General features: G+C 37.9%; 1 protein-coding gene across 11 annotated transcripts in view; it reads right to left on the bottom strand.

The window, feature by feature from the left end:
* SPECC1 (sperm antigen with calponin homology and coiled-coil domains 1) overlaps positions 1–14,339 on the bottom strand; it is a 280,506-nt gene that overhangs the window by 233,399 nt on the left and 32,768 nt on the right. For 5 of the 11 annotated variants that reach the window (XM_081270151.1, XM_081270148.1, XM_081270152.1 and 2 more), the window contains exon 1: positions 3,553–3,752. The exons of 5 other annotated variants lie outside the window; for them this stretch is intronic. The gene's annotated coding sequence lies outside the window, so the exon portion shown is untranslated. Of the gene's footprint in view, positions 1–3,552; positions 3,753–14,339 lie in introns of those variants that run through there. One more of the 11 variants, XM_081270144.1, reaches the window with a different exon arrangement.

Genomic DNA, 14,339 nt, shown 5'->3' with positions numbered 1-14,339 from the left:
ATATTACTCCACACTATTCATTCTTTCAACATATTATAAAAGCCACAAAAATTACCACAATGTGATAATACCATAGAAATAGCTCCTACACATAGACAGGCAATACACAAAAAAACCCTGAAGGTATAAAAAGATGAAATTATAAAATATTAGAGAACCTGAGGATTGTTCTTAAATAATAGTGGAAAAAGAGGTTAACATCATTTTTAAAAAGTCAATTTACTTTCACATCATCTACTAAAGTGAATATGAGAAGAAAGTGAATCCTTAAATGGCAAGAACCTAGATATTAAACTAAGAAGAATCAGAAAAAGGAGATTTTATTGTGGAAAACTGTTAAACAGCTGCATGTTTGGTTTGGTTTGGTTTTTGGTTTTAGTACTGGGGATTAATCCCAGAGGCACTTTACCACTGAGCTGCATCCTCAGCCCTTTTTAAATTTTGAGACAGAGTCTTACTAAAGTGCCTAAGCTGAACTTGAATTCTCCTGCCTCAGCCTTCTGAATCCTTGAGATTACAGGCATGCACCACTGCACCCAGTGGGGTTTTCTTTTAGAACTCATTTTTATTTTTATTTTATTTATTTTTAATTGTGTGTATTGCTGGAGGTTGAATGCAAGACCTTATACTTGCTAAGCAAGCATTCTACCACTGAGCCACATTCACATCCTAAAAACTCATTTAAAAGGTAAACAACAGACTGAGAAATAACGGACAAAAAATATGGCAAATACATATTATTTAAAGACAATACAAGGGGCTGGGGATGTGGCTCAAGCGGTAGTGCGCTCGCCTGGCATGCGTGCGGCCTGGGTTCGATCCTCAGCACCACATACAAACAACGATGTTGTGTCCACTGAGAAATGGAAAATAAATATTAAAAAAAATTCTCTCTCTCTCTCTCTCTCTCTCTCTCTCTCTCTCTCTCAAAAAAAAAAATAATAAAGACAATACAAATTAGCAAAAGTCAAAATCAAACGTTAAAATCCTAAAATAATGATCAAAATAGAATGTGCAACTTGTAAACAAGCATATGAAAAAAAAATGTTCAGCCTAACTAAATTGAAAAAAATGCAAAATGACAAAACAGAGTCCCTATTTTACCTAGTCCCTCCCCATGGTTCTGTCCACTGGTAGAATGAATGAAATTAAACTGTTACTCTCTTACACAGTGTGGATAGAAGATAACTCAGATACCAACCAATCTTCATTAAAAAGTTCATGCCCAAGATGGGGATATAGCTCAGTGGCAGAGTGCCTGCTTAGCCTCAAAACATACACACACACACACACACACACACACACACACACGTACAAGGGCAATCTCCAGCGTACACATAAACAAAGTTCACACCCTTTTACCCAGCAATTCCACATCAGCAAATTTACAGATAAAGCCCAAAAAATATGAGAAACATTCTATGGCTAAAAATAGTTATTTATAATAGCAAGAAATAAACAAAGAAAGAAAAATAAAGAAAGGAAGGAAGGAAGGAAGGCAGACAGGCAACCTAATCTTTTTTTAAAATATCTTTTTAGTTGTAGATGGATGCAATACCTTTATTTAATTTATTTGTTATTATTATTATTGTTTTTAAATACTTAGTTTTTAGTCTTAGGTAGACACAATATCTTTATTTTATGTGGTTTTGAGGATCAAACCCAGTGCCTCATGCATGCTAGGTGAGCACTCTACCACTGAGCCACAAACCCAATCCCTAATTTATTTATTATTTTTATGTGGTGCTGAGGATTGAACTCAGTGCCTCACACGTGTCCAGGCAAGCACTCTACCACTCAGCCACAACTCTAGCCCACAACCTAATCTTTAAGAACAAGGAATAAATTATTTATGGGACAATCACTTAATAGAACATTATGCATCATTTAAAATAATTGTGAAACTATATAATAACATTAAAAACTCCTGTGCTAGAAAATCTAGTTGTACAAGTAGAAAGAATTATAGAAATTTTAGAAGTTGTTTTAGGGTGTGAGACTGAGTCACTGTTTTCTCTAACTTCCAAATTTGCTAAAATGCTCTATCAGACCACAAGGTCTGGACTGAGAGACCCAAGTTCCTGTCCTGGCTATCCCACTCTCTTGTCCACCCACCTGTCTGACCATGGTAAGGTTGCATTACCATTCCATTCCTTTGTTTCCTCACCTAAGTGAAGGTTATAAAGGGGCTACTGTGAGAATCAAGTGAAATAATAATTGTAAAGAGTTTGAATGCTGTACCTGTCTTCACAGAGGGTGCTCAAAAATGTCATTTTTATCATTTTAAACAACTTAATGTATTTGAAAAAAAATAAAACCGAAGTGGGGAAAAATAGGATAGTTCACATGCAATGGTTTATTTCATATTTCAGAGTTTCAAAATAAAGTTTATTATGGTTTATTTTGTGGGTGTTCCTCGGTTTAGACCGTACTTGACATGTTGACTCACTTCACAGAAGGAAGATTAAAGGAAGTGAAACATGGCTAATCTAAAAAAGAACCACATAAAAATATGGTGTCTATGGAATGGAGTTGTAAAGGAACAAAAAGGAACCATGTTGATGTCTACTACAGCAGAGGCAACAAATAAATGTCTTAACCTTCGTACTCCACTGAGAAAGAAATGGGGAGGTCATGCTTTCCAAATAAGATATGACCTTCCTGTTTTACTGAGAAAGATATTTTATTTCAGTGAGAAATTAGAGTCTATGGGAAAAGGAGATCAAAACCAAAGACTAGAAAACATTTCTAGGAAACAGAATAGTTAGGAAGTAATGTCAAATTTATCTTGAGCCTTTTGGGGGGATACTTTATAAACAGAAACAGTATAACAAGTAACTTCCTAGAAAAGCCACTATCTTTGTCATATCGTTGCTTTGAAACTGTGCCATCGAGGGCTGCTTGAACATCAAATTTCAGACCTACCACAGCCTATTGCCCAGATGTTGAGCACTCAGACATTATCAGTCCCTCTGCCAGACAAGAAGCCACGTTGCATTCTACCTGCGGATCTCCTCCAAGGGGAGACAAACTGTTAAACCTTCATGTGGGCTAAGCACCTTCAAGTAGGTGATTTTCTGCATTAGACTCTTGACAATAAGAATATACAGTAGCAGCTTATGAGACACCCGGCTTATGAAAACAGATCTTCACACTACAAGTAATTAATTAGTATCATAGAGAGAGGACTTGTTTTCCAAGAACTTTATACATTAACTTGAAGTTAGCATGAATCATCCTTACTTTGCAAGATGGAAAAAAAAAAAGGATAAACAGTGAGAAAGGACTGGTTTTTTTTTTTCCCTCAAGATATCAGAAGATGAATTTTAAATCCATTTTCAGTACTCCCCACTCCCTGCTGAAGCCAGTGTGTAGCATGAACTTATGCAGACCACGCACCCCAAAAGAAGGCATTGATGCTGCTTTAGTGACACCAGGGTCCATGGGATACATTAGACATTGTGCCTATAGCAGAAGGATCCCTAAGCCCAGATAGAGCTGCTTCTAAGATTTTCCATCCCCATTTTAAAAAATAACCAACTATATACTTACTGATAAACCCTTGGCTTCTCTGCTTCTCAGGAGTTGCTGACCTCAATCAGCAAGTCAGCCGCACTATTCTGGGCTGGGTGCTGGCCTGGGAGGAAAACCACATTCAGAGAGCGCTTGAGCAAGGCTTCACTCAGGAAGCCGGCGGGCTCTGCTCCCCACGCCTCTGCTTCTTCCTTGGCCTCTCCCTCATCAGCCCCACCCCCCCGCCATACGCACAGTGCAAAATCATATTTCTTTTTGACTGGGTCCTAAATACTTAATTTGCACCTCTCCAAAAGGATTCAAAGATGTAGGCTGGCTAGCTTCTTGCTGATTGCTCCCCAAGATATTGAACAGGAACAAACAACAAAAGACACTCCCCCAAAACCAGTCTGACCTCCAAAAATGGGTTTACTTGAAGCCACAGGGCTCCTCACTTCCCCCCTGAGTGCAGCAAATATAGAGTATTCCAGGTGTAGGGGGGATGTCAAAGCAGGGGTTCTGGCGAACTAACAAAAGGGGTACTAGGGACAGGGAACTGAATCTCTGAGTCATTAGTGATTTGTTGTGATTTCTTTATTTATCCTAAATAAATATCTTCATACCTAATTTTGAATTCAGAGAGCTCCCAACTTATATGGGCATCCTCATAAAACCTGGGGTTCACATCTCCTGCTACTACGGATGGGCTATGGTAAGTCCTAATGACCATGGAATCCACTGAACAGGGAGTGAGGACATGGCACAGAAAACACGTGGAAGAGATTTTTTTTTATGAAGGTCAGTAAACAATGGTCTAGCCACATGCACCAAGAACTCTAGTCAGCAGGTCTAGGGTAAGCTTAGTCATTGCCACAGGCTGGATTTTCATTGCTATTTGGCTAGATAATGGGTGTGATATCAGCCAAGCAGCTCTTCCATGGCAGGTGGTATAAGCCCAGGGAGCCTCACGTCCAGTGTGATTCCACCCGCACTCAGACTCTGGCTTTCTAAAGGACAGACCACATAAAGAGCTGTGGCCAGGCAGCTCAGAGAGGCCTTCCTTTGCCAGGGTATTCAACACGAGTGGCCACGTGGCTCACCTGGTCAATGGTACTGCCTCGCATGGCCATCCCTCTGCCTTGAAAGAGGCAAGAAGCACAATGCAGTGGATCTGCTCTCACTAAGGAAATCTACCTGCCTGGGAGAGGTTGGGAGTACACAGGGATCTAAGTCCCTAGCCTGTGGCACCACAGCACAGACAGGAGAGGTGATAGTGGCTGAGACTGTGCCAATGACAAACATGCAACTAAAAAAAAAAAAAAAAAAATCCAGCCAGGAGCCATGGCGCAGCATGCCTGTAATCCCAAAGGCTCCGGAGGCTGAGGCAGGAGGATTGCAAATTCAAAGCCAGCCTCAGCAACAGCAGCAAGTTGCTAAGCAACTCAGTGAGACCCTGTCTCTAAATAAAATACAAAAAAGGGCTGGGGATGTGGCTCAGTGGTCGAGTGTCCCTGAGTTCAATCCCCCATACCAAAAAAAAAAAAAAAAAATTCGATTCAATGCATCTTAAATAAAATGGAGAATTTATTGGCTTGAGTAACTGGAAAGTCTAGGGGTGAATTTAAACTGGCTTTAATCCAGCTAGAAGCCGAGTTTAAATGATGTCATCAGAAATTGTTTTAATCACTTCTCAGCCTCGCTTTCCTAAATCAGCATCATTTGAACACAGGTGCTCTAGGGATAGGCCATCCTTTCTTGGGATTAGAGGTCTTTAGCATGCAAGACCCGGCAACAGAGGCTCTCCCCAGAGGAGCCCAGGGGGATACCCAACCCAGTGGCAGAGCAGAAGGACCAGGGTAATTGGCAGCCCTACTACTTATAAAAAGAGCAGTTTCCTAAAGAAAAAAAAAAATGCTGGGCAGATAAAAAGGATAAGCACATCAGCTAATAGTGCCTTAGATTATCAAGTCTTTCCTATGATGTTTTATTTCCCCAAGTAGACCATAAATCTATTAATAGGAAGATACCCACAAAATATTAATAGTGGTTATATTTCACATTGTAGGTAAGTTTTAAAATTCACACTATATTTTCTAAAATGAGTATTGTGTTAAATTATGTAATAGTAAATTACACACATGCTAGAAAAGATTCTACTTATAAGAAAAAAATATATATTATCTATGAATAAATCTGATAAGAATAATAGAGTTATCCACAAAGAACCCTCCATGATGCTTCACTGTATGACAAAAAAGACTAGATAAAAATATATATACCAGGGCTGGGGATGTGGCTCAAGCGGTAGCGCGCTCGCCTGGCATGCGTGCGGCCCGGGTTCGATCCTCAGCACCACATACCAACAAAGATGTTGTGTCCGCCGAGAACTGAAAAATAAATATTGAAAATTCTCTCTCTCTCTCTCTCTCTCTCTCTCTCTCTCTCTCTCTCTTTAAAAAAAAAAATATATATATATATATACCATATTCTTCCAACCAGATAATCACTCTTCACAAATGATTTTATAAATGTATTATAAGTCTAAGAAAAATCCTAATGGGATTAGAAGTATGAAGAAAAAAATTTATACAGAGATCCTGAAATTCAGATTAGAAGAACTGATAATTCTTTCCTACAGAAGATTTAGAGGTAATTTAGTCTCTACAAAAGAAAATTCTTGAAAAAAAAGTAAGATATTAAAATAGAACCAAAAAATATAATCATTACAATGGTATAATTCAGGAATACAGAGATGGCCCAAAGACGGTGTCACCAATTCAAAGATAAAGAATGGATTTTCTTTTTTAAAAAAATGGCATTCATAAAATTGACTAATCACTTGTCAAAAAGAAAATAGACTCCTACTCACACTATGTATCCAAATAAGTTCTCATGAAATAAAGATATAAGTGGAAAAAAACAAGAAGCATTATAAGAACCAGAAGAAAATACAGGAGATAATATACCGATCAAGGTATGAAGACCTTGCTGAGCCTATATGCAAAGGCAGAGTAAAGAAAAAACTGATGGAACTACTTGAAAATTCAAATTCAAAACTTCTGAAAATTAAGACCCTTCCAAAAAAAAAAAAAAAAAAAAGAAACGAAAAACCCAGACCAGATGTGATGGCACATGCCTGTCATCACAGATACTCAGAAGGCAGAGGCAGAAGGATGGCAAGTTCAAGGCCAGCTGTGGCAACTTAGCAAGACCCTTTCTCAAAATAAAATCCAAAGGATGGGGGATGCAGCTCAGTGTGAGAGTCAATGGCAAGATGAGACACACGTCTGCGCATGGCCTTTGGTTCAGTTATCCCATTTGTAGAAATGGATCCTAAGAAAATGATTATGAAAAATACAAAACTGTATGAGCGAGTGCGATGAGCTTGTCCTCAATTATCAAAACAACAAAGGAACTAAGGTCTAGTTGGTTGCATTTACTGGTTACATTATGGTGTACTGGAATTCTATGACACATGTATATGAATTAAATCTCAATTTAAAAGTGATACTGTAAAATATTTGATGATATAGAATAATGATGACAGATTGTAAATACAGATTGTAAATGGTATATACTGTAGGAGCTACATTTACATTTAGGCATAGAAAAAAGGCTGGAAATAATTGGTGAATTAAAAGTTATCTCTGGGTGGTGAGATAATATAAAATTTCAATTTCCTTTCATATATATGTATACACACACACACACACACACATATAGTTAACTAGTTAGTTAGTTAGTTGTCAATGGATCTTTATTTATATGTGGTGCTGAGAATCGAACCCTGTGCCTCACACATGCTAGGCAAGCGCTCTATCATTGAGTCATGACCCCAGCCCTTCCTTTCTTTTTTGATACTGGGTATTGAACCCAAGGATGCTTTATCACTGTGCTACATCCCCAATCCTTTTAAACATTTTTATTTTGAGATAGGGTCTCACTAAATTGGTGAGGGTCCCCCTAAATTGCTGAGGCTGGCCTCAAACTTGCAATCTCCTGCCTTACCCTCCAGAGTCACCGAGATTACAGAAGTATCTCACGGCACCAGTCAGAAATTTCTGTTTTCTTTGTGTTCTTTAAATTTTTCTAAAGTATCAACAATGAACGTGTAACAGTTTTAGAAATTTTAAAATCCTACTTAATCATAACAAAATGCATCAGACTCTTTGTAAAAATGTCATGACTTTTAATGAACAAAGTAAGTTTAATTCAACTGAGGAAGGCTTTCTTAATTGTAGGAATAATTAAACCCTGGATGAGTTTTCTTTTGCAGAGACTTTGAAATCACTGTTCCTGGATTCCTGAAGAACAGAAGAAGATGACTATCTACAATGACACACTGACATGTCCACTTTCATGAAGGCTGGGAGGTGTCTGGATGGCCAACCCTCAGATCAATGTTCTACAGCTGAAGGAAATCTCTGTGTGGGCTAGGTTTATAAGTGCCTCAGTGGGAAACCTGCCAGTTCTTCACAGAACAAGAATTTCCTAAATCTTGGCCAGAAATCAAGGCTTAAAAATGCTGTTTTGCTCTTGGAAAATAAATTTATCAACCCTAAAAATAACTAGGACAAAGTCAAAAGATGAAAGTGACTCTGAATGAGTGTCAAACAGATGTTGGACTAATTTTTATAAAAATTGTCAAAGTAAGAGTTTTCAGGACTCCAACACAATAGCAGAGGGGTATCTAAGAGAATTTGTAATGATCTAGGAAGGCAGGATACACCCACCAGAGCAGAAAAAGGCAAAAATCTTCATGGGTTTTTAAGTTTCGTCTAGCCAGCAACAAAGTCAGTGTTTATTACCAGAAAATGGGTATAAATGGAAATTATTTATGTAATAGGTTAGCAGATCATAATTAACGTAACAATATGCTAAATAAAATCTGAAAATTGACATAAGCGCAGAATATAGATATATGTTTGTGTTAGTTTTCTGTTACTGTAACGAAATACCTGAGATAACAACTGAGGAAAGGTTTGTTTTGGTTCAGAGTTTTGGAGGTTTCAGTCCATGGTTGATTGGCCCATTGGTTTTGGGACTGTGGCAAGGAAGCACATCATAGTGGGAGCATGTGGTAGAGCAACACTGCTGACCTCATGAACTGGATGCAAAAGAGAGAAAGAAGAACAAAGCCTAATATCTGAAAGCTCTCCCACTAGACCCCTTAAGGTTCCACCATCTAACAACAGCACTATCTTGGGCCTTTGGGGAACATTTAAGATCCAAAGTCTAGCAGTATTGCTCTTCTTTGTAATATCTATAAATTCTGACTAGAAACACCCATTTCTACTAGGAGGAACTTCACTTGTATATTAACCAAACCATCTCTTTAGATGACTTTAATTTTGTTTTAAGCATACCATTTCACTGTAAGAAATAACGCAGAGAAAACTAATTACAGAGGGAAACAGACCACACTGAGCAAGGGATGGTTAGTGAAGCTAGTCTCCTTACAAGGTAAGAGACAAGGTTCATTGTGTCCTCCCTGTGAGAACACAAAGGCAAGGCTCTTTCTGGAATGCGTGACTTGGAACAAGAAGTTTGTCACAAGTCACAATGTGTTTAGAAGTCACAATGTGCTGAGGGGTTGTTGTTTTTTTAAAGCATTACAGTTGTGCCAAGTGAGTTCATACAGCACAGGTCATGACCTTGGGAGGTTATCCAGGGAGAAAAGAGGACCATCTGGCTCCATGGATAGACCCTCCTGGTATCCTCCCACTCAGAACAGATCACTCTCAGCTTCTAATGCTGTACACCTGCCACCCACGCGGAACTTCCCTCCTGGGCTGACTCGATTTGCATTTGTTTAATTAGCCAGAAATAGGAAAGTAGCTACCCTTTTGATTCCAAAGCAGATGTTAAACTAATTTCAGGAAAGAATAAGAGCCCGGAATAGTCTCAAGAATGACACAGCCCCAGTCCCCCACAAGTTCTATCTCACTTGAGGATGTGCCACCTATTCAACTGTCCTATCATCAAGTTCAGGATGTGCAGTGCTCTTCTCTGACTTCCAGATGCTCCTCCTTCAGAAGTTCTACAATCAAACTCCCTCTGCACCTGGCTCATATGCTCATGTGAAACCAAAGTCCCTGATCCTCCTCTTCTGATCTCATACCTTCCTGATCACTCTGAACTCCAAGGTTATCTCCTTCCACCAATCTGGCTCTACTCCATTAGCTACCCATGATGGACCACCAACTCATTTTTCTTTGTTTTTGATCTGGGTCTCCAAACAGAAATGAACTGGGTACAGTGGTACACACCTATAATCCCAGTGACTTGGGAGGCTGAGGCAGGAGGTTCACAAGTATGAAGCCAGCCTGTGCAGTTTATTAAGATACTGTCTCAAATGCGGTGGGGGGGGCAGAAATTTAGCCCTGTATTAGCGCACCCTTGGTTCAATCCTCAGTACCGCAAAAAAAGGAACAATTGACCTCCCCTGAGACAATTTGGCCCTGAGTGTTTTTAAGTAATTGATTTATTCATCTCTAACTGGCTTTTTATTGGCCATCCTGAAGCATTTATGCTAAGAATTTCTTAGTTAACTTTAACTCAGAGGTGGAGGGTCCTTAGGTTGACTATGATTACAGGTCAATCACTATTCTTCGATTCAGCCTTATTATGAATAAAGCTGATAGTTTGATTTCAATCTGTCTACTTCCTGACTCATCTCTTATTTCTTAATTGATTCTGAAATGTCTGGTTTGTGATGGTGGTTGGGAGGATGCGAAGAAATGTCATGTGTGAATGGGAACGATGTTAATAATTGTTTCCCCAACCCCCAACAATTGTTTTTTTGTTCCCAGAAAGGGTCTTTTCCCTAAGACCACAGAAAGTAGGAGGGAGAAATGCATAAAGAAAGCAGCAATTAATGAGGCACAAAACATTAATTGAAGATTAATAAAACTAAAAGCTGTTTCAAACAAGATATTAAAAAAAAAAACCCTCTGGCTAATCTAATCAAGGAAGAAAAAAAGAGAGAGAGAAGGTATCCAAATTAGAAACAAGAACAAGGACATAATTGCATATGTGGATTTGTAAACTAGGCGAAACCGATAATTTTCTAGGAAAACACATATTACCAAAATTAACTCAAGAAGAAACAAACAGTCCACAGAATAAAAGCAAAGGATATGAAAAAGCAACTCATAAAAGTAAAAATACAATGACCAAACATGTGTAAAGGTGCTTAGCCTACCTAGTAGCCAACAAACATGGGCTAAAGCAACAAGGCATTTTAAAAACTCTTCATATGGACCAATATTTTAAAAAGAGATAACAATGTTATCAAAAATGTAGGAAATAAGCACTTTTATATGTTTGTGGGTATGGCTCATGGGGGAGGTAAGCGGAGTGGAGATTGTGAAGAGAGACTTTTCATGTTTTACTTTATTTTTATATTTGAATTTTTATAAAAATGCATTTTTGTGTGTTGTAACTGAAAAGTTTAGAATAGAACTTTTAAGTCCGTATGCAAAGGATTAATACCACAATTGTTACTGTGTGTTTAGATTGAGGAACAAAATTTGAAATGAGAACATGGAGTTAAAGTAGTTTAAGGATCTGAAACATAGCAGGTAAGAAAAATTTTAAAAAATAGAAAAATTGTCTGCAAACTAGACTAGATATAATATGGGAGAAAACCACACAGGCAAAGCACTAGTTCTGTGAGACAAAACACTGTCCTATTTCACAGAGTGCCTAGCAAGCCCTTGGTAAATGATTGCTAAATAAATGAAAGAAAAATAGAATCAAAGTAAGAAATCATAGAAAGCATTACAAAATTTTATCTGATCAGTTAAGAGGAACAACTTAAAGACCTTCAAAAAGAATGTGGGGGGGGGGGGGAGAACAAAACCAGTGTCTTAGTAGGCATTGTTGGGACAATAATCCCAAGTGATGATCTGTGCTAAATGGGTGACAGCAACTGAGGATAGAAGGTTCCCAAAGCTTATACTCTTAAGGACTTACCAAGTGCACGCTAGCCCTCAGTGAATCAGAATGGCCTCCACCACAGTCCAGATCACCAACTGACTGCGGCGCAAAGCACACACTGCTGGAGGCTAGAAGTGGTACTGATCCTAAACCCTAACGACACAAACCCAAATGCCCTAATCCTGAATGCTGAAGCGTTGCAAGATCAAAATCTCTGAAGTCTAAAACTCCAGAAATCACAATCCCCCAAAAATAAAATACTGAATATTGAAATCCTGGAAGCTGAAATTCTAAAAACCTGAATTCTCATTGGAGGGATAAAAGGTTATTATAAAAAGGGTAGAAAGGTGGGGCTGGGGTTGTGGCTCAGCAGTAGAGCGTTCACCTAGCACGTGTGAGGTCCTGGGTTCGATCCTCAGCACCACATAAAAATAAAATAAAGGCATTGTGTCCAACTAAAACAAAATATTAAAAAAAAAGTAGAGGGTAGAAAGGTGAATTCTGGGGAAGGGATTAGTGAGCAATTTAATTAAGACTTAGTTTGTATGTCAAATGACTTCAGCAATAAAGCTGGGTGTACAAACTTACCCAATATAATAACATATGTCCATACATTTTGCTTTTGATCTATTTCTCCATAACTATTATATCCACACAACTATCATTAGTATAGACTTTATTGTATAAAGTGTCCTATGAAGTGTTCAGTCATGTTTTTATGTGTTTCTTAAATAAATTCCCTTTAAAGAATATAAGTGTCTTTTAAAGAATTTTTAAATTATTTCTTTCAGAGTTCTATTTTCAGAATTTTAGAATTTAGGGATTTTTATGTTTAAAGATTATGACATTTGGATTTATGTTGTTCAGAAACATTTTTGGGGATTATGGCCCAAATGTTGCTGGAGACCATATGAAAGCCCCCAGAAGTATATCAAGTATATGCTGGAGCCAAACATGGTGGTGCATGACTGTAATCCCAGCAACTCAGGAGGCTGAGGCAGGAGGATCACAAGTTCAAAGCCAGCCTCAGCAACTTATCGAAGTCCTCAGCAACTTAATGAGACTCTATCTCAAAATAAAAAAATAAAAGAGCTGGAATGTGTCTCAGTAGTTAAACCCCTTCTGGGTCATCCCTGGTATTAAAAAAAAAAAAAAAGGATAAGCTGGGAATTTCTGTTTCAAAAGAAACAAACAATTTTGTTCATATATATTTCACAAATTTGAGATGCAAAATTATATTCACTGACATATTATACTCTTAATGTAATCATTAATATTAAAATTTATACTAGCTTATAAATACTGGTCATTTTTCTATGGCTAGCCTTTGATTTAAAGGATGTGGTTCAACTTGACAAGTCTGTTATTGCTTTTTCACAATATATTTTTTTTTGAGAATTTTAATATTTATTTTTTAGTTTTCATCGGACACAACATCTTTGTTTGTATGTGGTGCTGAGGATCAAACCCGGGCCATATGCATGCCAGGCGAGCGCGCTACTGCTTGAGCCACATCCCCAGCCCTCACAATATATTTTTAAAAAAAAAAAATTTAGCTGTAGATAGACATAATACCTTTATTTTATTTATTAATTTTTACATGGTGCTGAGGCTCAAACTTAGTGCCGTACATATGTTAGGTAAGTGCTCTTCCACTGAGCTCCAACACCAGCCCCCAAATCTATTTTTATAACATATACGTGCTGCTATTTATGTGTGCAATCATATTTACTGAAATTCAGTTTTCATCTCTTTCTATTTTGTAGTGCTACATCAGTTCAGAAAAGTGGATATATAGCAAAATGGTTCCTTGAAGTATAAAAGTCACATTGAGAGTAATATAAATATGAAATCTTAACAATTGTTAGGATCACTATTGAACAGGACTCAAATGCAAGCTGCAGAGATACAAGCCCTGTGTGTCCAGTGCTATGCTGGAAGCATAATAGCAAAATACTGAAAAATTGGGATTTATCAAACCAGTGCCCTATTGCTTTTATGAGACTTCTAAAATCATAGTCACTTTCAAAGTATAGTCAATGCGTTGCATACTAACATTTTGGCCAGTGATGGACAACATATATAACAGTGGTCCTACAATATTTTATTGCCTAGTGACATTGTGTTTGTGTTAAGTACCAGCTATTATATTTGCACGACAGTGAAGTTGGCTAAACAACACATTTCCCAGACTTAGTCCCTCTTGTTAGCGAAGCATGGCTATACAGTGGCCTCTTTGGTAAATCATTCAAGGTTTCCCTTAAGGGTAGAATAATGTTTCTCAGTGCAGAACCAATCCATTTCATTACCAAAAAGAAAAGAACCCCCACTACAGAGACATCATTCAAAGTTGCATTCCTTAGAGACAAAAAGCTGGTACTGAAAAAACACATGGTAATGGAACATTCTTTGGAAGATCTCTAAGTTAATAATAGCTGTTTTTGTCAAAAAGTACAAAGAACAAGACATTAGCAAAAGCTTTTCTATCAAACACCACTGTGAACATGAAGTGTTCGGCATGCCATATGTAAGAGGCACTGTGATTGCATATGAACACTAGAAGTTAATTTCAATTTACCACTAAATGAGCCCTCTGTGCAATCAAGCACCTTTTGCTTTTGAAGCTCATTATGAGGATCAAACTACAAAGTGAAAAGAGAGCCCAAAGATCTACACTGATGGTGGATGGGGAAAAAAAGGAGTAGCTCTGTAGGATAAAAGAGACTGCATTTAATGTCAATACGTGCCACCACATCTTCCTCAGAGAAGAATTGATGATTGTAATAATCTAATCTTCACGTAGTATGGCCAATCTTTTCATAGCCATGAGTTTTGCATCTCTAGATTCAACCAACTGCAGACTGAAAATATTTTTTAAAAAACTT

Source organism: Spermophilus citellus (assembly GCF_964194105.1).
Source record: "Spermophilus citellus genome assembly, chromosome: 17".
Taxonomy (NCBI): Eukaryota; Metazoa; Chordata; class Mammalia; order Rodentia; family Sciuridae; genus Spermophilus; species Spermophilus citellus.
The sequence above is the reverse complement of the archived record's forward strand: the minus strand, read 5'-3'. Positions and strand labels throughout refer to the sequence as shown.